This window comes from Haemaphysalis longicornis, unplaced genomic scaffold (genome assembly GCF_048455015.1).
Source record: "Haemaphysalis longicornis isolate Haplotype H1 unplaced genomic scaffold, Haemaphysalis longicornis Haplotype H1 scaffold_1, whole genome shotgun sequence".
Lineage (NCBI taxonomy): Eukaryota > Metazoa > Arthropoda > Arachnida > Ixodida > Ixodidae > Haemaphysalis > Haemaphysalis longicornis.
The window spans coordinates 326724535-326746351 of record NW_027526203.1 but is presented as its reverse complement, the minus strand read 5'-3'; the positions used below and the strand labels follow the sequence as shown (position 1 = coordinate 326746351).

Genomic DNA, 21817 nt, shown 5'->3' with positions numbered 1-21817 from the left:
GTTCTAGAAGGGCTTTGCAATCTTTCAGCTGGAGACTCTTTGCTTTGCGATCCGCCTTAACGCTTCAGGCCTCGATGTCTCCTCACATTCCGCCGCTGGTTATTTACGGCGCTCTGTAATGGGAGAGTTGATGGTCGTGGTGAATTTAGGTGCTTGTTCTTCCCCTCCCCTTATCTGCAATATGGAAACGTAACAGTGTACAAACGGCGCTCCGAGCGTACCACTGCTCATTTTAAATCTGCCACCAGTGTAAGATAGGGCTTCAATATTCAATTACCTATTCATTGACCAAATATCACCCCGTGCCTGACACAGGGTTCTAATGTTCAGCGACGCCAGCACTGAAGTCTCGCTTCGTAAAACAAGCAGAAAAGAAAGAAAAATGATTGTAAAGGGTGCACCGGTCTGCTTTCCCCTTTTAAACACTGGCAACCGGATTGGCTGGCTGTAAAGCCCGCGTCACTGGCGTCTTGTAATCTTCGCCACTTAAACAATTAACTTCTCACCGCCTTTCTTATCACGCCGATACCTTAATGCGTTCTTTTTGTGGGTGTCGGTGGGATGACCTGTAATACAAGTGGCTGTCGATAACTCAAGCACGGCGGTGGCGCTTACGAAGATTGAATTTCAAAGGACAGAGCGGGCAACGAGGAAGTGATCGTGCCTCAAAAAAAAAAAAAGTACAACCTGCACTACCATGGTGTGTAAAACGGCCCTGCTGCTCTGGCTGATCGACGGGGGCAACCACCTTTCGCTACTGGCGCGTTTAGGCCTCGTGAAGGGGCCCTTTTACTGCATGGCATTCAATGCCAGGTACCCTCGCAGCCAGGACCATGTAACACCCTGCATTCGGACAAAAAGGCCTAATTGGCGGCAGTAACACATTTAGTCGTTGTAATAACGTAAATGGAGATAATTGGTCGAACGGAATTTCCAAAAACCCCAAAAGTACAGAAGTAGAAAAATATACATTTTGCAAAAAAGATCTGACGAAATCAAAAATATGCATCTTATACATGTGCTTCAGGAAACAAAGACTAAAATAAATAAAAAAAAGCCAGGAAAAGAACATTGGAAGCACGCATAAAAAATAGCGAGAACGGGCGGACTGTGTAACGCCCTGAATTTGCAAACAAAAAATGCTTAAATCCAGGAGGTAACATTCATTGGTTATACAGTCGACTCTGATAATTCGAAGTCGCTTAATTTAGAATTTTCGGTTAATTAGAGGTTGTGTACTGGCCGCGGAAATTTTTCATGCAATCCAATCGAAGAGACTGCTGAATAATTCGAAGCGAAAACCCATTATATCGGTTAATTGGATGTTATTTTGAATAAAAGCACCCAGCCCACCGTCATTTCTCCGTTAAAATTGAACCGATTCAACACGTCGCCGTCATTTCGCCATCACCTCCTACAAAAAAACGAAGATAAAAATAAAAAAATTCCCGAAAATAATGACGGAAACAGGGACACAAATGCCGTGAAGACAGAACAACCGTTCACTATTACTTCCACCTGCACAAAATATATTTTGTGCAGGTGCTACAGTGTATACAGTGTACAGTATACAGTGCCTACAGCACTGTATACAGTGCTGTAGGCGCGGTTGAGGCAGTATAATAGCATAAATGTGCATCATGGGCAAAAAGAAGCAAGGGTAAACTTGAAAACAATAGAACAACCCAACGTAATTCGCTATTCATCACGAAATTTGACTATAAATATCCCAATGAAGACCAGCGGCGTAAGAATGCTGCGCTTTGTAAGCAATTCACGGAATTTCTGCAGTTTTTTTTTATATTAAGGACGCCGGTGCCGGACGCCGGCTTTTTCGCTCAAGCACGCGCCGTGGAAATGAATAAATGAATTTATTGGATTGAAACTTCAAAGGAAGGCCCACCAGCAGGCGTAATTTGTCGCACCTAGAGGTGGACACCGGAACGTCTGCTGGTGCGGTGGGTGGGGAAAAGGGATGATATTCAGATAGAGAGAGAGATGAAGGGGAGAGAGAGAGAATCCTCCGAGCCTGTTTTCTGTTAACAAGTCCGAACGCCGGTTTTTTTCGCTCAATGAGATATTTAAGGCTTTCGCCTTCAAACGCATTTGAATTTGTGTGTCGAGGTTATGCATCATCACCGCGCTACTTCAGAATGTTGCCAGCGTTAGCCTAGTGCACGCGCGTGCCAGGAGAACGTAGCGGCACGTGAGTGGAACCGATGCACGGCCGCCACGCATTCTTCATAAGCTGTGGCGTGAAGGGTCGCCACTCTGTCTGTCGAAATAGTTAGCACCAAAGAACAAAGAAACGAAAGGGAAGAAAGAGACGATAACGGGATGTAGCAAGAGGTCTCTGATAAGTGTCGCCAGGAGAAGCCTTCATGCTTCCATAATTCATGCTTCCTTCATAATTCAGTACCCTTCCGCTCTGTCAAAGTGGATGACCAGCGATGCTGCGTGGGCGCGGTCCGAGGAGTTCAAGAAACAAAACACTTTTTTTTTTGCAATTTGCGATTGAGTATACGTCGTCGCTAATTAGCTGAATGAAACTTGGAAGACTACAGTTTCGCTCGAGGGGACAACAAACATGGGGCTGTCCGTTTGCCTCCCGCGTCGTAGGCATCTTACTGTCTGTGTAGCACACCAACCCAAACCGCCCAACCACGGAGCACAGCAGTCAGGCAGTATCGCACGGCTTGATAGGATGCTGTCGGGGGACGCGGCCGCAACGTTCAACAGAAAGTTCGAGAGCACATCAACAACAGGTCGCACTAGGCTTTCGCCTTCACGTTCTTAGAAAGTCCTAAGCATCCCCCGTAATTTAATTCCCTCTGTTAGTACTACTGCTTGCCAAATCATCGCATTGATCTGAGGGTTTGGCTGAACATACAGTGGTAAATATATGCAACGAAAGGGATACTATGGCTACACACTATGTTATGGGGAAATACCTTCGGGTAGGAAAAATATTGGTCAAGCCGCTTGCTTACTATGCTAACGTCAACGGAACTTGGCAGCAAGGTATTCCGGCAAGTAACGCATTCCGGTACTATCGTAGTAAAAAATGGGAGCTTATACATGTATAAACAGGAGAATAATTGTTACTTTGGTTTTTGCGGTGGCTATTCTTTTTTAACAAACAATGAATCGATTGCCTGTTGCCTGTTAGCGGTCAAATGTCGGGCATAGGTTGCGGTGGCGAGTCAGGCACAGCACAAGCCTGTTTGTATACAGTACTTTTATGATTCACGTGCTAGGAGCGTCTATTTGAGTTATGACTGGCACGCGCGTATTATCAATTCTGGTGGCATTTGGCCCCTAAGACGGATAAAACCTAGCGCAAAAAAGACAGAATCTGAGAATGTGGCCTCAACAAAATGTGAGAGCCATTACTTATTTTATATGCTTTTTAGCTGTAACCCTCATAAAACGATTTAACACCCCATACAACAGCAATTTTCAATAAATAAATAGATTAGTTTGGCCAATGAATGTTTTCCCCGCAAGGGAAGTATGGATGTCATTGGTGTTGAGTGATATGATGCAATAAATTGGTATTTACTAACAACAGTCCTAGTAATTATTCTTTTTTCGCTATACAACAGATATATTTGAGGGGGAAAGCAAGTTTATAGCGCGTAGAAGGAGAAATAAAGTCACACTCTGTATGTCCATCATTGCTGCTTGAAGCTAATAACCGTAATTTACTTAGCATAGATAAAAGAGAGGAAAAGCCCCTTAACCAACGACCTTTAGCCGCGAGTTTGCAAACTGCCTCTTCACGACTGGTAACTATAAACGACCGTTATGGCAGCTGCATTCTATATTAATTTAGAATCGAGTTGCAATCTAAGGCAACTGGCCAAATATTGATGTCAAATATTTTATCACTTGCGCACACGCCTAAAAATTTTTGGCAGTGCCTGTCTATTTGCAGTATTAATGCTGTGACTAAAGAACGTTCAATTCCTTTACATTGACCAGAAAGTTATCGCACTAATTTTTATAGCATAGCGAACATGTTGTGTGTGGTAAGCCTGCGCCCTACAACATATCTTGACACCCGCGGAGCAAATTCGTTGTCCCAGTGAATAAATGCACATATATTGTGGGAACCGTGACCTTTCTAATTAGAAAGAGAGGCAGAAATAAGCCAAATTTCTGCCTCTGGACACGTCATCGCAGAAGTCACGAAACACACGATTCAGCCGGAGAATCAAAATTATGGCTTAAATTCTCAGTGAATAAAGCATCGCCTGGTGCCGGACAGGTGCTGGGGTCAATATAAAACCACAAAGCTTTCGAACGAAACAAACCTGTATTTTGTCTGCACGGCCCCTTTAAAACACCCAACTAATAATGTGTTTTAGTTACCTCTGAATCCTTGAATAGCGTTAAAGCTTTAAAATAAACACCTAAAAAATTCTCCATTTTTGGCGGCTTTGTGTCGAAAATGCGAAAATGCAGTGACAAATGTCCCTCCTTACGCTACGCTCACTCCGAGCATAAAAAGTGCGCCACCTGCGCTGCTGCTTCAGCCATTTCAGAGCTAATTCGAGGTTTAAAAATAGAGCGGTCATCACGCGGGTGCTGAAAGATTGCAGCGACAACAAATCGGCCGCGTATCTGCTCGCTTCACCGCAAATGTTCTCGGAAGATGACAGTCATCTGCCGCCCCTGCCACGTAAATGCCTCCCACCTCTCACTATGTTCCGCCACTGTCACGCTCCTCCAGTGAAAAACGCAACGGAGATTTGCTGAATTAAAGCCAATTTTCTCGCGTTCGCACTGCTGGCGTCCTTTCTGAGGAAACCCAAAAATCCTGGCACACAAGCCAGCCGTTCGCGCCATGAGCCCAAGGCTCCAGCCACGAGCGCAAGGCTCGTGCGCAAGCCCCTTTTTGTATGTTGTCGCTAAGATATTGTTAAGAACGCGCCTTATTTCTGGTTGTTGCCGCAAAAATTGCGCTCACGTCTATTTTTAATTTTAAAAACAATGCATGTACCAGTCATGTATTTATGTTTTGCGTCAAATATGCCTGCTGTTTTTCTTTTATGCTGAATAATGTCGAAAATTCTGGAATATGCTTCAAGATTTAGTTGTTCGGAAACGTCCTGGCTATATGGCTTATATAGCCAGGAAGCCTCGTTCAAGAGTAGTTGTAACTTTTAACCGAGGGAAAGAAAGACAGGCACCGGACAGGCAGACAGACATACAGAGAGAGAGCAAAATTTCATCTAATAGCCAACGAAAGACTATCGGTGCCGTATACGTGCTCGGTGCCGGCCCAGGGGAAGTATCAGCATGGTCGGCCGGCGCGCCGTGAAGTCCGTTGATTGAGGTCAGGCACTCAAGGAGTGCTCGGTAGATCTCACTTTCCGCGCTTTCCGTTCGCGAGCCGATGGCACGCGGCACACAGAAGTCAAGGCCTACATTGCCGAGGCGGCGCGCGCGTACTCGCGCCTAACGCATGGCTCGCGAGGAGGCGCTGCGCTCTATATGCTGGCCTCCTACGCCCCTGGCAGCGGTGGAATCGCCTTTGCGCAACATCGCCACGCGCGCTAGCAACAAGATCTCCGAAGCGTCCCCCTTGGCGATAGAAAGAGATTGATAAAGCAATTTTCTGCGCCGGCCATAGTCGGCGCCTTTACTCGCTTGGCATCTGTCGTCCGCGACGGGGAAAGGTGCGTACGAACTCACGTCTTCTCTACTCTCTCAGTTGTACGGTGGGACACTTTCATTTAACAGTGGTGTAGGGTATATATATATATATATGTAGTTACGTGAAACAATATATTTGTTGTTTATGAATCACGTTAACGAACCCCACGTGGTCACATTACTCCAGAGCCCGCCACTACAAGCGCCTCAATCCTGGGGGCAGAATTCGGCGCGCGCACCATGATCTGTATATAATTTCGATTTTGAGTGAATCCGGCTTAGCCTCATTTTTAGCACTGAATTAATTATACATATTTATGATCTCTGCATGCAGGTGACAAAGTCTTCGTCGCTAAGAAAGGTAAATTATTAGAAGAGCGCCTTTTTCCATGAGTCGTCAGGATTGCCTATTGGAAAGAGTAGCAATACTGAGACAAGAACACTGATGTGCATTGACAAGCCGCTGATTAAATATTTCCGAAAGGGTCACTGAAAACTGCAGCCTTTTTTCATGCTCAAAAAAGCACGCAGAGCAATTTAATGCGAGGTTAACAAACAGCAACATATTCATTCCCTGAGCATAGGCTATCCCTAACATTAGACCATGAAGATTAGTAGGCTTCGTCCCTCTCTTTAGAAATATAAATTATTCCGGTGGAGATAGTTAAATATATTTTGTGTGTACATGGCGTCCACAGTCAAAAGTAAAAAAAAATGAAATAGCAATACGGATGACGTAACCACCATTGGTGCTTCTAGAGCACTTGTGCCCTAATGGTGAGGATTGAAGGAATAAATAGAAAGTATGAAAGTAAGCCGTGCACATCTGCGCCAACAATAATGCAGTAGCATTTTAGCCACAACAAAATTGTATATATTCCTACTTATATATTCCTACGGAGTCTCCACTCCGAGGGAAGTCCTAGGACTGCCAGCGGACTATCCAGGGTTGGCTAATCGAGGTTGTCCTATAATACTAGCGACGAGTCCACCATTGCGCCTATTTCGAAAAGGGGATCTTTCAATTATGACTCCGTCCATTGCATGATTGTTTTTAATTCTGACAGTCACCATGTAGCCGGGCATGTAAACGCCAGGTGTTGGCCTCGGGACGTGTTTTTGTGTTTATCTCCGGAACAAGTTTCTGCCTACCTAACAGCGACGACCGGCTTCGTGGGTATACATGACGGCCCGCGCTCGAGTATCCCTGTGCGCCTAATTTTATTTCGCGTGTTTGGCTTTTTTTCCTCCTACGCCACTGCTCCGGCATGTGGTGAATTTGTTCCGCACGTGTACAGCGCGCCGTCCTTCGTCATCCGTTAATTATTCGCCGCCAATGCGCACATGCTAGGTCACCCGCCGCGGTTATTTTATTCTTTCTCACCGGGCACTGCACTTAGCCTTTGCTAGTTCACTGCAAAGGGCGTGCGCACTTATTGTGTGCTCGACTGAATGTTTAAAAGCTCACAAAATATAAAGGAAAATTTTCTAGCACGGGTGTATCAGACTTTATTTGGTAATTGGGCAGGGAAAAAGTGAGCAAGGACAAAATCAATGTCCTCCCATACCACCAAAGTATAATAGAAAACTTCTACGACAAAGTAAAAAAAAAGACAATCAACATTATAAAATTAAAGAGGAGGACCTGCATCAAAGTAATTGCTAGCGCGAAAAGTACGCAGAGAAAACGTGCATCGACAACTGCGCCCAGTTTAGGGATGGCCTGCATGAATGGCATATGTTAATAATGCATTAAAGTTAATGGTATTCATTTTTTAGGGGCAATTTGTCTTCTGTGGTCTTACGCCCTCTTGACCAACCGGCTGATCTCCGTAAGTGTATAGTCTTATTGTTTGCATCATAACAGGTCGGAGCATGTATCATATTGGGAAATTTCTTTACTCGTTTAAATTATGATGTATTCTAAAATGCTTGTACCTTTCTTGTATTTAATATTGTTGTCTGTCTTTATATACACTAACTAATCGCCATGATTTTGTACTGATTAATTCCTACAGTCCAATGTACTTCGGCATTCTCGAAAGTAGTGATCAAAGTTATTTACTTCAGCTTGACATCTGCAGCTATCGCTTTCAATTTTTCCGGAACATTGTAAACAGAACATAAAACAGGCGTGTTCTGAGACGACTTGGTAGGTGGAATAATTTGTTGGAACTAATTTCTAAATCTTATGTTTTATCCAAGTACATGCGTAACTATCAATGTGCAGCTTTTTATGTCTCCGTGATAGCGTATGCCGCGTCGAAAACGCACTGCAGAAAATCCAACTTTCTCTGATGATGATGATGATGATAATTGGTGTAGGGCAAAAAACGCTTCCTGTAGACGGAATCGAACCTGGGTGTCTCGCGTTATGAAGCCGACGCCTATCCGACTGCACCATTCTGGCACGGTCGAAGCAGTTTGGATTTAGACAGGAGTGCACAGACGCGCAAAATTAGACAGAAAAACCACGTACTCTTCCGTCTAACGACGACGATACCCGCCGCGGTGGCTCAGTGGCTAAGGCGTTGCGCTGCTGAGCACGAGGTCGCGGGTTCGATTCCCGGCCGCGGCGGCCACTTTTCTGATGGAGGCGAAAAGCAAAAACGCCCGTGTGTACGAGATTTCGGCGCACGATAGAGATCCCCAGGTGGTCAAAATTAATCCGGAGCCCTCCACTACGGCGCGCCTCATCGCCTGCGTTGCGTCGGCGCGTTAAACCCCACAATCAATCAATCAACGACGACGATGGTTGAACGCGAAGCTTTCTTCGTGTGAAACCAAACGGCGAAGGGTCAAAGTCAAGCCGCTGCAATCAAAAGACCGAGCTGCGTACGAGTCAAAATCAAAACTCCACGGGTCAAAGCGCAGACCGTCTGGGAGTCAACGTCCAAACTCGGACGACAACTAAGGAATCCCTCCCGGGAAAGCATCACGTTCAACCGTCCTCGTCGTTAGACGGAGGGTTGCATTATTTTTTTCCCTTCTTTCCGATTCTTTGTTCAAATTCTTCTTATTAAGAAGGACTCACCTCTTAACATTCTTATGGGACGTACTACTTCATAGCCCGTGGACTTAAAAATCATCGTGCGCCAATACGAAGAGCTTTACAAATACAAATAAATGTTCACAACGGCCTAGTTTGCTTATTTTAAAGATATGTCTCTTCTGTATGTAACAAAAAATTTAAAACTCTTCCTTGCTAGGCGGCTAGCTCTATGTAGTGAAAATTGGATAAACCAAATTGCATTTCTTGTTTTTTTTTTATCTTAGTTAAGTTGTGATATAATTCTAAGAGAAGCAAGCAAGGCCGTTAGGAACCCTTTTATTTATTTCTAAAGATTTCCATATCGGCCACGATGCTTTTACATTATAATTACATTCCTATGTGACTTAATGGCACTTACTAGTCCCATAGGAATGTAATAAGGTGAGCACCCCTTAACAGCATTCAGTTCATAATAATTTCTTTGGTTAGTGAGCAGTGTACCTCTACGCCGTAATTTGCGGCCTTTTTCAGCATCATCATCTCCAATTTCATTTAAAATCTTTCCGTTGTGCCCCTTTGCATAATGTATAATTATAGAAGATTCACTTCGTATTTCGTGTAGTTTTTTTTTTATTTGAAAGGCGGTTGGGTTTATGTTATTAACATTTTCAATCGCTTCCAATCCTGACGAACTATCTGCGTATATCTGTGTCCTTTGATTCGGGTAGCAGGTACGAAAGTATTCAACTACTTTTAGTATGACCACTGCTTCCACTTCAAAATATTTACTATGTCCGGGTAGTTTATACTGCTTCGTTGCTAGTAATTTTCCTTCTGTGTTTCTATGTACAAAATCAGCTCCTATATTTTGGTTCTCTTGCAATCCATCAGCAAATTCGAACGGTCGTCCGGTGGCGAATGTCCCACGATTCCACGGACCTTTTTACATCGGCAGTGATACCAGGCCAGAAAAATTCCTATTTTACCGTTGATGTTATCTTATCGCCCGGGGCCGTAACTCCGTCTCGGTTAGGAGGGAAATGACCCGTCGTCCCCCTCAAGTTACCGTCCTATAGCCCTGACGAGCTGCCTGTGCAAGCTCTTCGAGAAGATGATCAATCTCAGGCTCGTGTACTTCCTTGAGTACAACAGCCTTCTCGAGAGCTGCCAGGCAGGCTTCAGGGTAGGGCGATCGACGAACGATCAACTGTTAGCACTTGACTCGTACACCAAGGATGCCTTCGTGCATAAGCAGTATTGTTTAACTGTATTTTTCGACCTCGAGAAGGCCTACGACACCGCTTGGCGTAATGGGATCCTTAGTGACCTCAAGTCATTCGGTGTTTTGGGGTAACATGTAAGCACTCTTGTTAGTTACTTGTCAGACAGAACATTTCGAGTGAGAGTTGGTTGTGCACTCTCCAAGGTTCACGTACAAGAAAATGGCGTGCCGCAAGGTGGAGTGCTGAGCTGCACTCTCTTCATAATTAAGATGAACTCTCTTGGAAAGGCGTTGCCACCTACAATTTCTTACTCTATGTATGTAGATGACGCCCAGATATCCTATAAATCATGCAATATGTCAATCTGCGAACGTCAAGTCCAGCTTGGTGTCAAGAAACTTGCCGGCTGGGCAGACGTATCTGCTGACGGGATCTTCAAGACCCCAGTGCAGCAGGTGCGGAGAGGCCCTGTCGGTAGTTCACATACTCATTGAATGCACAGCACTTCACACAACGCGACGCAAACACTTCCCACAACTATACAGACTACACGTCCCACTACACCCAGCGTTTTTCTTGTCTGACGATCCCATGTTTTCGATCAAGTGTGTTTTTAAATATTTAGAAGTAGTTAAATTTTTAGACCTCATTTCATACCACGCATGATCACTCCCTGGCCCTATACACCAGCCATGCTCATTGTCGTTTTCTGATTTTACTTGTGTTTCTGCTGTCTTATCTGAGTGTTTACGGTTTCCCCTCTCATATATACAACCATTGTTTTGGCGCTCTTTGCCCAAGTTGGCCTTGCGCCATTAACATCCAACCATGATCATCAACTCCGTCTCGGTTGCCGATGGTGTGGTCGTACAGGTGGATCTCCAGGCAAAGGGCAATTACGTTTTCGGTGTTGCAGGGGTCTGATTTGAGGCGCCGGCAATTTCCTAAGCGACAGCGAGCCGTATACACTTGGCTTTGTCTCCGGAGGGAGTTAGTCCTCTCGGGCCAGATATTTCCGTGCAATAACTGGACGGTATACCGGTATCACACGAAACGGTAACATGTTTGCCTGACAATTCTCCAGCAACCACCCGCACCTTTTCCTCTAAGTTTTGCGGTCTTGACATTTGACGTAAGATCCAGGTTGCAAATGATGGCATTTGCAACCTGGATCTTATTGCAATTTTTAAGGTTCAAAAAGCCGTCACTAATGTCCTCTTGCTTTGCCGCCTTAGGTCGTCCGTATAAATGGTATTCACATAAAAGTTTAGCGGGCGATTTCTTATCTTGGCAACAGTGAAAACAGCCATGACAGTCTGTGCCCTTGCCACCAGGTTCTTGGCCTTGTCGTCAACAGATGTGAGTAATCGCAGTGAAATTGTGTGGTGATGCTTCACTTTCCCTTGGGAACTCCGCATCACCCCCGGAGAATGGAGCCGCGTTTGCGAAAGAAAGAGGCACGACGCACGAAATGCCTACGCTGCAGTGCAGTTGCCTGCGAACATGGATATCGACACAGGTGCGCCCGCACCTTGCCCACGGCACACTCGTTCAGTACGGAAGCAATATTACCGCCCATTTTTTTCACGCCAAGCCCTCCTGTCTCTTTATTTTGCTTTCATTCATAGTCATATCACATATGGTATTGTTGCATGGAATAACACTTATGAATGCCATCTCGCACCGTTACAATATATTCAAAATTTGGCTATTCGTATCATTACTAACAGCTCATTCCGTGCTAACGCTTGTGTTTTGCGTCAACACAATAATGTCTTATCAGTTAAAAATGTATTCTATTATAACATAGCCACGTTTTTGTTTCAACTGCGTGGTAATAATTTATCCAACCAATTTATTGACAGACAACTATTACAAAATAGCAGCTCCAACACATTCGCAGCCAACGAAAATTACTGATTACCCATAGACCGTACTATGGTCAAATGACATCCGCTTTTTCAGCTATCTCATTCTGGAATAGTCTTTCGGCAGAACTGAAAATCTTCATCATCATTCTTTTCCTTTAAACATGCTTAAGAATTTTTTGTTGAATCGATGAATGTATTGTTTTTATAATCTGTATTGCTATGTTACTGTTTATTTCATTGCCTAAGTTTCCTTAGTAGAGCTAGAGTGTATGTATAGTGCAAGTGTCTAGTTTATGTATTGTTTTTGGTACCAACCTTTTTTACCTTGTTTGAATTAGTATTGGGCTAATAATCTTCAACAGTTATTTTTGTTCTACATTTTGTTAAACCGAGTCTGTTTGCTTTTTCTTATTGTACTTTAGCGCTCCCTAAGCTGTGTTCATTCCTTTTAGTTACTTGCTTTTAGTTACTGTTTGTTTGGTTTTGCTGCTTCCCGTGTATTTTTTATTTTGTAATAATTAATCGAGGGTCCCGTTTCAGCGTGTATACTATACTTCCCGTTTCAACCTGTCCCATTTCAGCCTGTATACTTGTCTGTATACTAAGTTGAAAGTATTTTAACACCGTTGGAAATGATAAAGCATTAGAAAAAAATAATAGAGAGTTTTATCACAGCGGCTAGCGGCGGCTGACGCTACGGCGGCGGGTTACCGGGACCGGGCTGCACATGCGCGCGCGTGGAGGGCGCGGAGGTCGTCCCTCAGCAGTACTGCGCGGGCATGGCGAGAGGCGGCCCGCGAACTTATCCACTCTGCCAGAACGAATCCGCAAGTGCCCAGTCGAGACCCGGTACCCGCCGCCGTAGCGTTAGCGGACGCTACCCGCTATGCTAAAACTGTAATCCTTCCGAAGAACTTGTGCGCGTTCACGCGCGCGCTGATTGAGATAAAACGGTAGTGCTGGGAGACTAGCGACATCTATCGGCATGTGCACATGCCGATAGATGTCCGAGATGGCCGAGCGGCCGAAGGGCAAGGCGCTATGAGAGCTGAGCACTCTGTGGCCGGTACCAAAACACGGCACCTGGCAATAAGTTGATCTGTGCCGACTTCCGTCGTGTCTTGTGGCGGGTAGGCTGTAGGAAGCTGCGCGAAACAGCAGTTGACAAGTAGCTGAATTTTAAGCTCGGTGTGGCACAGAGGCTGCTGCCCGCACAAGCGTTGCGCACGGCCAGTGCATACGGCGTCGCCTTAGCAATGGGGACGCACAGGCTCAGGCATGGCGGCGCACCCGCATGGTTGCCGGCATGCGCATCACAGCAGTGAACACAACCTATACGCAACAAAGCTGGGGCGTCTCTTTCTTGCCGCGGTGTATATTTGCATATCCATTTTGGCATTTCGGTCGCACTTGATGCCCTTTTGAACGCTATTTCCCATGAATTTGCTCCTGCAGCTGTTGGTATGATGCACAAACCTGTTTCGCAAAGAACACTTCAGCGTGGACTTCTCGCGGATTCCTTGCCTACTTGGCTTGGCGGTTGCGGATCCTTGTCGGCTTTCCTTATTTAGCTTTGCTATGCTGGTGCTGATCGGCAGTTCCGTTGTACCGTCCAGAGACTACGCCTTTCTTTCATTCAGGTGCAGGAACAGGCTTCAATGACAACTACAACTGCTAATTGCTGCTTGATTGCCGATTGACGAAATGTTTTGTGTTCTTTTTTATTTCTGAAAGCTTTTCCGCGGAGGCATTATGGTGGCTCATACGAGCCCTAAATTCTAGAGCTGTTTTTTCATCTGCTGGCTCAAACTTCCGGTCTTCGCTCAGGAGCCACCGACTGTGAAACGAAACCTTTTTAGGAGCGCGGCCTTCACCTTGCCGTAGCTGCCAGTATTTTTTGGAGTCAATCTTCCGGAAACACTGGCTCAAACAGGTCCTTCGAGTGGTAGTCTGCTGATAAATATGGGCTACCCGCGAGTCTCTCGACGCTCCCTCCAGGCGTTGATTGCATGCGTTAAAAACGCATTTCTTCCCAATGAACAGCACGAACAGCTTATCGGTGTTTAGGCGCATACCAGTATTGTCTTGTCTCATGCTGCAATCCGCCGATATCGAGTGAGACCCCAAGCGTTGTAATTCGAGTTTCTCTTGTGCTCGCGAGTTCATCTTTGCATGCTTTCTCATTGCACTCCCCTTTCTTTCGTTCCCTTTGACGATGTATATCAGCCTCCTCGCCTGCACTCTCGCTGTCCCGCTCAGCCCCCTCGAGTGCCCCGTCAGCCTCCTCGCGAGCGTCCACTCTTTTTCTACCAGCGCGCCACGTGTTTTTGCGGGTTTCCTTTTCTGGCCTAGGAGTGGTAAGTACCTGTTTTGCGGACAAAGTTAACAAAGACAACATTAAAGGCACCCTGGAACACATTTTAAACTTTTTTTGAAATCTTAAATGCTTGCAGAACGTAGCCATCCAATACACCCGTATTTAGATTAGGGGGTTGCAAAGTACCTCAGGCAAAAAATTACAGCTCTATTCCCATCAGATAGCTTGGAAACTCGCTCAGAAGATTTTTCTCTCTTTCCCTGTCTTGACGTTCTTCGACCGCTCGAATTATGTCATTATGGCCATGTAGCGGCTTTTGGTCGGTTTTCCTTCAGTGGCAGCAATGAACGCTTTTCGATATCAACTTTAGAAATAAAGCCACAAGACAAAGCAGAAATGGAAGGGGAAGGCGTATCTGGTGCGACGAGCAAATCATGCAGTGCCTCTCCATGCTGGCGATAACTATTGGGGAGGAGATTTTACAGAGGCGCCCCTAGCGGCGCCAACCAGAAACTGAATAAAGGGGTAACAAAGCAGACAACACAGACTTTTTCACATGGCCGTAGACGTACCTTATATGTAGCCATTTATCGAATTCTAGGTTGCACTTTTGAGTATATGTTGATCTGAAAGAATTATTCCAACTGTACACGTTTCCCGAGAAGATTTTGCTAGCTGTTTTACAGCGTTTTGTCCGAACTAAAACCCACTTACCTAACATTCAGCCGTCCATCTACGAGAGCTGCCGCACTCAGTCATTCTTACTATGGCTATGAGAATCCGTTCAACTGCTCCACGAGAAAAGTTACTAAAAGGAGAAACCGAGGAGCGAAGTCTCCAACGTTGTTTAGTTCTCGGCATTCGAATGAAATTCCAGTGTAGTAAGAAACTGCATTCGCGTCGGTGTACTGGTCCCCCGACAGATGCAAAATTTTGTCTCCCACACTGAACATAGTCCCGCCCAGTAGACGTTGAAGGCGGCAGAACCTTCACAGGCTTTCGCAAACTATACACGTGCAAATACGCACCACACTGACCTGGTTATATACGCATGAAAAGCTCCGCTAAGTTCGCTAATCGCGCGCGGCTTTAAAGGGACACTGAAGGGATTTGTAAACATTGCGGGATTACTAGCGCAGATTGTAGTCCGGAGTCCATAGGCCATGTTTTGACCACTCTGAGCGCTTTTACGCGAATTTATTTAGTAGAAAAATCAATTCGAAAATGCCGTCCTCCTCTCTGCACCCTCGCCCATTTTCTGTGGCATTTTCGTTTTACGTCAGGAGGAGATGAGCTGGCGATTGGCTGCGCTACTGCATGGATCGCCGACCTTCCGACAGAGTCAGTCGACCCAGTGTTTAGTCCGCCGGCCGCCGACGGGTCGTCGCAATTCGCTCGCTCAGTTTAAACTAAGTAACAACACGTTTGTGAATGGAATAATGTGCCTTTCTTTACTTTGTTAGTTCGTACAATGTATCAAGCTCCGAGTCGGGTCGCCCTACACAAGCGCTGCACAAGTGCACATGCGACGCTTCGCTGACTGGTACGCTAGTAGGAAAATCTAAGGCCACTTGAAGGCGGGAGAAGAGTCAGCGAAGTCAATATAGGTACTAAGAAAATAAAATCAACTTAAACTTTTACCATACAGCGCAAAACTAGGGAGCATGAAGCACTTTTTTGCCCTGGATGAACAAGCACAGCGGTCAGCAGCACGACCACACATCTGCGAATGCTTTGCCGTCTAAGAAATGCAATTGCTAGACGTGAGATATTGTGGATGTTTGGGGGACGCTTACTGCACGAGCGCTATGCAACAAATAGTCGCCTAAGGTACTTGAAATGCTAAAACTAAATAAAATTAAAAACTGGTTATACATTATATACCTTATATATCCAGCCTCGGCAGGGCTGGCTCGTGGCCGAGTGGTCACTCAAGGATTTTTGTTTTGCAAGTCGCAAGTTCGAATCCCCGATGGTACATGCTTTTTTTTTGTAAGTTATTTTTTTGTTTTCGGCCCATGTTTTCTAAACTGAGTTCACCATTTGTGAGCCGTAACGTTCACTGCTGCACGAGTGAGTTCGCAGAACGCGCGCAGACTGACACTGACGCGCTAGCGAGTTTTCGTTGGCGTGCTGTTGCCACAAGCACCGGCTACTGGCAGGCAGTGGGCACAGGCCAGAATCAGGAGACCCTTGGCCTGGTGCGAATACGGTTGTTACGATACAGGCATGAGTGAGGGAAGCTCCGAATATTCGGGAAAAGCGCATGGCATTTGAGCGTCTACGGTGACGCGGAGGGCGTTCATCCACTGCGTAGGCCTCGGCTAGTGATTGCTACGATTCCAAGCCGTCCTGGGAGGCTTATCTTAGGCATTTTAGAGTCGACAACATGGCAGAGGCGTGGTACGATGATTACTGAGATATCTAGAATGCCCACGATGCCATCGGATGTCAAGCATGTTGTTTTACAGAACCGAAACCGAAACTTGTTTGAATGCTAACCTTGGACATCGTCCAATCAAGGTGTATCTCCTCCTGTCGTCACAGCCTTTAGTTGGTGCGGCCGCCACAGACCGCGCATGGTAGTTTTTCTTCTTTCCTGCTTTATAAAATAATTACCGACTTATCAACCGGATAAACGATGAAAGTGTGTTAATTTGAGCTAGTCTACGCAGTGCAAGCAAAACCGGGAGCTTGACAAATTCACTTCAGTGTCCCTTTAAGAGCCACCGAACTGCCCTAACGGCTGCCCGCGCTTTCTTCGCGTGCTATCGTTCAGGAGAGGGGAACAAAAAGAGCAGTGAGCTCCCGCATTTTTCTGTGTTTGTATTGATTCCGACCATCCAATCAGCGCAGAGTGCTGGGTAAAGACAAGAAAGAGGGGGGGATGGAAGCGGCGGCCAGCTTCCCCCTCCCAAGGCCGGGCTAGAGCGGCGGCGCGCGCACGCCGCCGCTCCATGCAGCCCGGCTGTGCAGCTCCGTATCGCTCCCTGCCTCAACGTCAACTTGTCTTTCTTTGTAGGTATTTATTTGCAGACAGCCACGGAGCCACGGGTCGCGGGATTGTTTAGACCAGTGAGTGTTGTTGTCGCGGCGACAGCTTCTGTTTGAAACGTACTGGTTTTCTCGACGTGCTAAGGCTGCGCGGGAAATGTGCGCTTATCGCTCGTTGAGATAGCTCGTCTGTGTCGGTGTACAGTGTGTCCCATAGAGTTATGAAACTCTATGGTGTGTACATCTCGCGGTTTGCCTTGAATTACCTGTGCTTGGTCCATCACTGTCTGCGTGTCAGCTCGCCCGTCTTATATGCGCTGCCGGCTCTCCGTGCGACGACGTCTAATGACCATTGGATACCGATTCACACAACAGAGTGTGTGGTACGTGTAGCGCTGCCTATTTTGTGCGGATTACGGGTCGTCCGCGCTGGGAGCGTGTTTTGCGTTGCTACCTGTAAATACCGCGGTCGTGACTGTTGCGCAACAGGTGCAAAATTAAAAAGAAATCGTTCTGTGTTATAGTGCTATGCTCGTTTTTTTTTTTTCGTTCGCGGAGCCGTATCCTGGCATTTCTTCATCGGCGCTTTCATCTTGGAAACATCAGCTTGTTTTAACGGTGGCCTGCGGCGTGAGCGTTGCAGGTGACCGGCGCTGATGTTACTTGTACGCGTTTTTAATAAAATAAAACGCGTTTTAGACCACTTTCACGTGTGTTGTTTTGAAGTGAAGGTTGCTAGCAAAGAAGTATTTTCAGAGCAGCTTTTAGCATGTTCAAGTTTCATTTCGGCGTAGCGTGCACTGTGGGGTATCAATCGTTTTCGCAAGCGAGGCCTTATAAATTGCCGCACTGACTCGCGACTCATTCAGTAGGTATGGAACTTACTACGTACACACAGCGTTCATCAAAAGTGACCTAGAGCCAAACTTCTTTTGTGCCCGGTAAGGCGGAACGTTCAATGGAAATTCTCGAATAACTTGCAACTTTAGGCGGCTTGTCGTGTTCACGACGGGTAAATTGTCCGACGGAACAGCAGTTCTTGTAAAAAAGTCGCTGTCCTTCCACCGCCGCGAATGATTGTAAAGCCTTTTGGGTCATCTTTTCGTGTCTGTGGCGATTTCTGCGCTGTTATTATCATTTCCGTCTGAGATGTGCCTGAAACACTGTGCTGAAGTGTACTACAGACCGAGTCCAACGTTCCTTCAAAATTCCAGCTTTGATATCCAGAGCTTGCGTTGGGTTTCCGGCTGCGGAAAGTAATGCGGGCTAATGCGTGATGTGTATTTCGAAGATTTCCACTGCCCCACTGCGCATAATTTCCCCGTACATTAAAGGAATCTTGTTTGGCTGTGGAGTGCCCTATATAAACCCATGTATTTTTGTCGTTTGTTTCTTCTCTATAGAAATTTGACCGTGGCGCCCCCTAACTTACGCAGCGCCACATATAGGACGATCTGCTGGCCAATAGCTTTCGCAGTGGTTCCAGACGGGAAGGAAAGAGTGAAAGCTATTATCGAAAGTATTGCAGGGTTGCATGCGCAGGTATAATCTGTGTCAAAAGGCTCAGGGCTTTGGCTCTTTTTTTATCTACTCTGGCATTAAATGTTCGCTCGCGGGCGGGAGATTAATGTCACCGCGACGGGGTGTCTGTTGCGAAAATAAATCATTTACGTTGCCTGTCACCCGTGACGAGATTACGTCTCGGTACCGGGTGTCCGCTGAGAGATAAATCATTAAATGTGCTCGTCGCCACTGACGAAATGTTGTCGTCTGATGGTGGGTTTTTGCCAGCAGCAGCAGAAAAATTGAATCGGAGCTTTGGATTCAAAAAGAAAACAATATGATAATTGTACAGCACGAGGCAAGCTACCATACACGTACATATGCATAAACACGTGCTAAGGGCAACGAAAGAGAACAACAAACTTGCGTGAGGGGAAGGGTTAGGAGCAAAACACGAACAGTGGAATATAAACAAGACGAGATACAATTCGATGAATATGCAATACAACTGCAGTCCCAAAAAATTCATCGACCCAGCCGCTGATGTATCGCTGTCCCGGGGCGTAGAGTGGCATCTCTGGAAGGGATCCTTCCTTCCTTCCTCACTAGCACTTTTCTGACGACAAAGACAGTGCCTTGCTTCGGAGAGGCCTCGGAGCCGACGTTGAAATTTTCTTCGACGTGGACCGTTGATGAAAACGCACGGTCGCTTAACTAAACGACCACCACAACATCACGCAGGGAATCTTCTTTTATACATTTTGGCCTTGCGCATCGAGCGCAGACAAGCACAACAAAGCAAAGCGTCCGCCGCAGTCAGTCCTTTGTCCTCGTCCTGCCCATCCACTTTAACAGTTAAGTCCTCGTTTCTAATATTGTCGAAATTATGCCGCCTTCGAGAAAACCCCCCATCCTCCCGACAAGGCGACGCGGTGGCTGTTTGTTGTAGTTACTTGGTCGCTGCGCACGTATTAAAAACAGGTGTGCCGGGGATGGGACACATTAGAAAACGCGGCTTTTTTTAGGTTTTATTTAGTCCTCGTCAGTTGAGGAATGTTTTCGGCTGTTGGAAGCGAAAAGAATGAAGTAGCCACTAGAAGTGCGGCGCAAGCGTGTTTGTGACAAAGCCATCCTCGTGATTCAGATGTAGTCGTTAGTTGCTGCCTATACGGTTTCCTTCCCGTGTCAAATATCCTATGTTCTCGCAAAAAGAATGGCGCTGCCACACACGAAAACGCGCTGTTTAAGCTTATTGTAAACAAATTAACGATCCCCCTCCTGTCAAATTTTGCACGTTGGCAGACGGAGCTTCACTCCTTAACGAAAAGGGAAGCTAGTGGAGGGTTCTGGAAGACTAAATGAATGGCAATGCTCTGAAAAAAAATAATGTAAGATGCATTGGTGTTCAGGTCACTGTGACACGGTAATCTTTAGATATACGCCTTATGCAAAAGGGATTCCATCATACGGAAGAGAACCGAAACGTGCAAGGGATGCCATCGCTCGCGGGATTGCCTGGTGCGGACGGTGCGAGCGGCTCTCTCGGGTCGACAATCCTTGTATTTAAGATTTAGAGAAACATAATGAGCGTAAAGCAATCTCGGAACCTTTCTGTGTTCCCCGCATTTCCGAGGAACTTCGCAGATACGTATTATGCGTCGAAAATTCAGTCACACACGCACCGGCATCGAAGCGTTCAAAGGCTTATTCTTTTAAAGACGATCGTCTTTCTTGGGCTCTTTAAACCCAGAAATTTTGGTCTGTCTGTCTGTCTGTCTGTCTGTCTGTCTGTCTGTCTGTCCGTCTGTCTGTCTGTAACTCGATTCAACCACCCGGCCAAAGTAAAATTGATATTCCGCAATAGTCTTCTATACTCACAGCCCAATGTAAACGTCTAAGCCCGGTTTATATGTTCATACTTGTCAACTTTGTTGAACAAGAACAAGATATTACGCAAATATAAGACAGGAAATTAGTACACAAGGGATATTTACAGTGTTCATTTATTTTAAATTCATGGATGCTTGGTTTTTCGATAACAAATGACATTCTACATCTACTGCAGAAAACCGCCGCCTCCTAGCGGCATATGAAAAATCACGCGGCAACAGCAACGAAAGGTTCCACTAGCTAGGTTCCACGTTCTGCTTGGAACGCACTTGTAGCACGGCCACGCGGTTCTATAAACCTTGTAGTCGGCCGCCTCCATTCACGCGCGTCTCCATCGTACTGCAGCGCTGGCATCGAGGAACCCGACCTGTAGCAGTGGAACGCGGTAAATTCAAATCGCCTTGCGCAAACCTTTAATGTGTTTACCTTGGGATGAGCGCGACGGTACAGGAACAGCATGAGAGGTGAGCTGGAAAGCAAAGGGGGGCATTTCCTGGGCAAACGTCTACGAAGACTATCGTCTAGACGAAGACTAGCGGACTGCCTGTCTCGGGCCCCCGTGGAAAGCGCTCAGCCGGAAGTCGATGATGACGACGCCTTCCTGGGAGTACTACATGGCTCTGATATGGCCGCACTGCAACAACAGGACCCTGAGCTTCAAACACTTACGGCATACCTTCAAGGCCAACACGTTGACCTTCCCAAAGTTTTCTCCCGTAACGTGTCCTCGTTCAGTCTTCGACAGGGCGTCCTCTACAAAAAGAGCTTTGACTCAAACGGCAGGTCGTGGCTTCTCGTTGTGCCAGACAGCCTTCGCGACGAAATCATCGAAGCTTCTCATGACCACCCCACCGCCGGACATCTCGGATATAGCCGCACACTAGCCCGGATACGAGAAAAGTACTACTGGCCTCGTCTTCCGAAATCAGTCCGTCACTACACGCAAACATGCCGAGAATGCCAGAGGCGGAAGAAGCCGCCAACAAAGCCGGCCGGATTTCTACATCCTATCCAGCCCCCACTAACAGCTTTCGAACAAATTGGCATGGATCTTCTGGGCCCATTCCCCATGTCCAACTCAGGCAATCGGTGGATTGTGGTAGCGACGGATTACTTAACCCGCTTCGCAGAGTCTAATGCGCTGCCACCCGGAACAAGCGCTAAAATAGCGAAATTTTTCATTGAGTCAATTGTTTTGCGGCATGGGGCTCCCAAAGTGTTAATAACTGACCGCGGCTCGGCGTTCACGTCGAAACTGACGCAGGACATACTCCGCTTGAGTAACACCAGCCACCGTCGAACAACGCCGTACCATCCCCAAACAAATGGACTTACAGAGCGCCTCAATAAGACAATGACAGATATG

At 46.4% G+C, this 21817-nt stretch overlaps 1 protein-coding gene across 5 annotated transcripts in view; it reads left to right on the top strand.

The window, feature by feature from the left end:
- The first annotated feature begins 5532 nt into the window (after window positions 1–5532).
- Window positions 5533–21817, top strand: part of LOC144151803 (cytochrome P450 4c3-like) — a 61317-nt gene continuing 45032 nt past the window's right edge. For 4 of the 5 annotated variants that reach the window (XM_077682940.1, XM_077682956.1, XM_077682968.1 and 1 more), the window contains exon 1: window positions 5533–5684. The gene's annotated coding sequence lies outside the window, so the exon portion shown is untranslated. Of the gene's footprint in view, window positions 5685–7440; window positions 7494–21817 lie in introns of all 5 variants that reach the window. The other variant, XM_077682948.1, reaches the window with a different exon arrangement.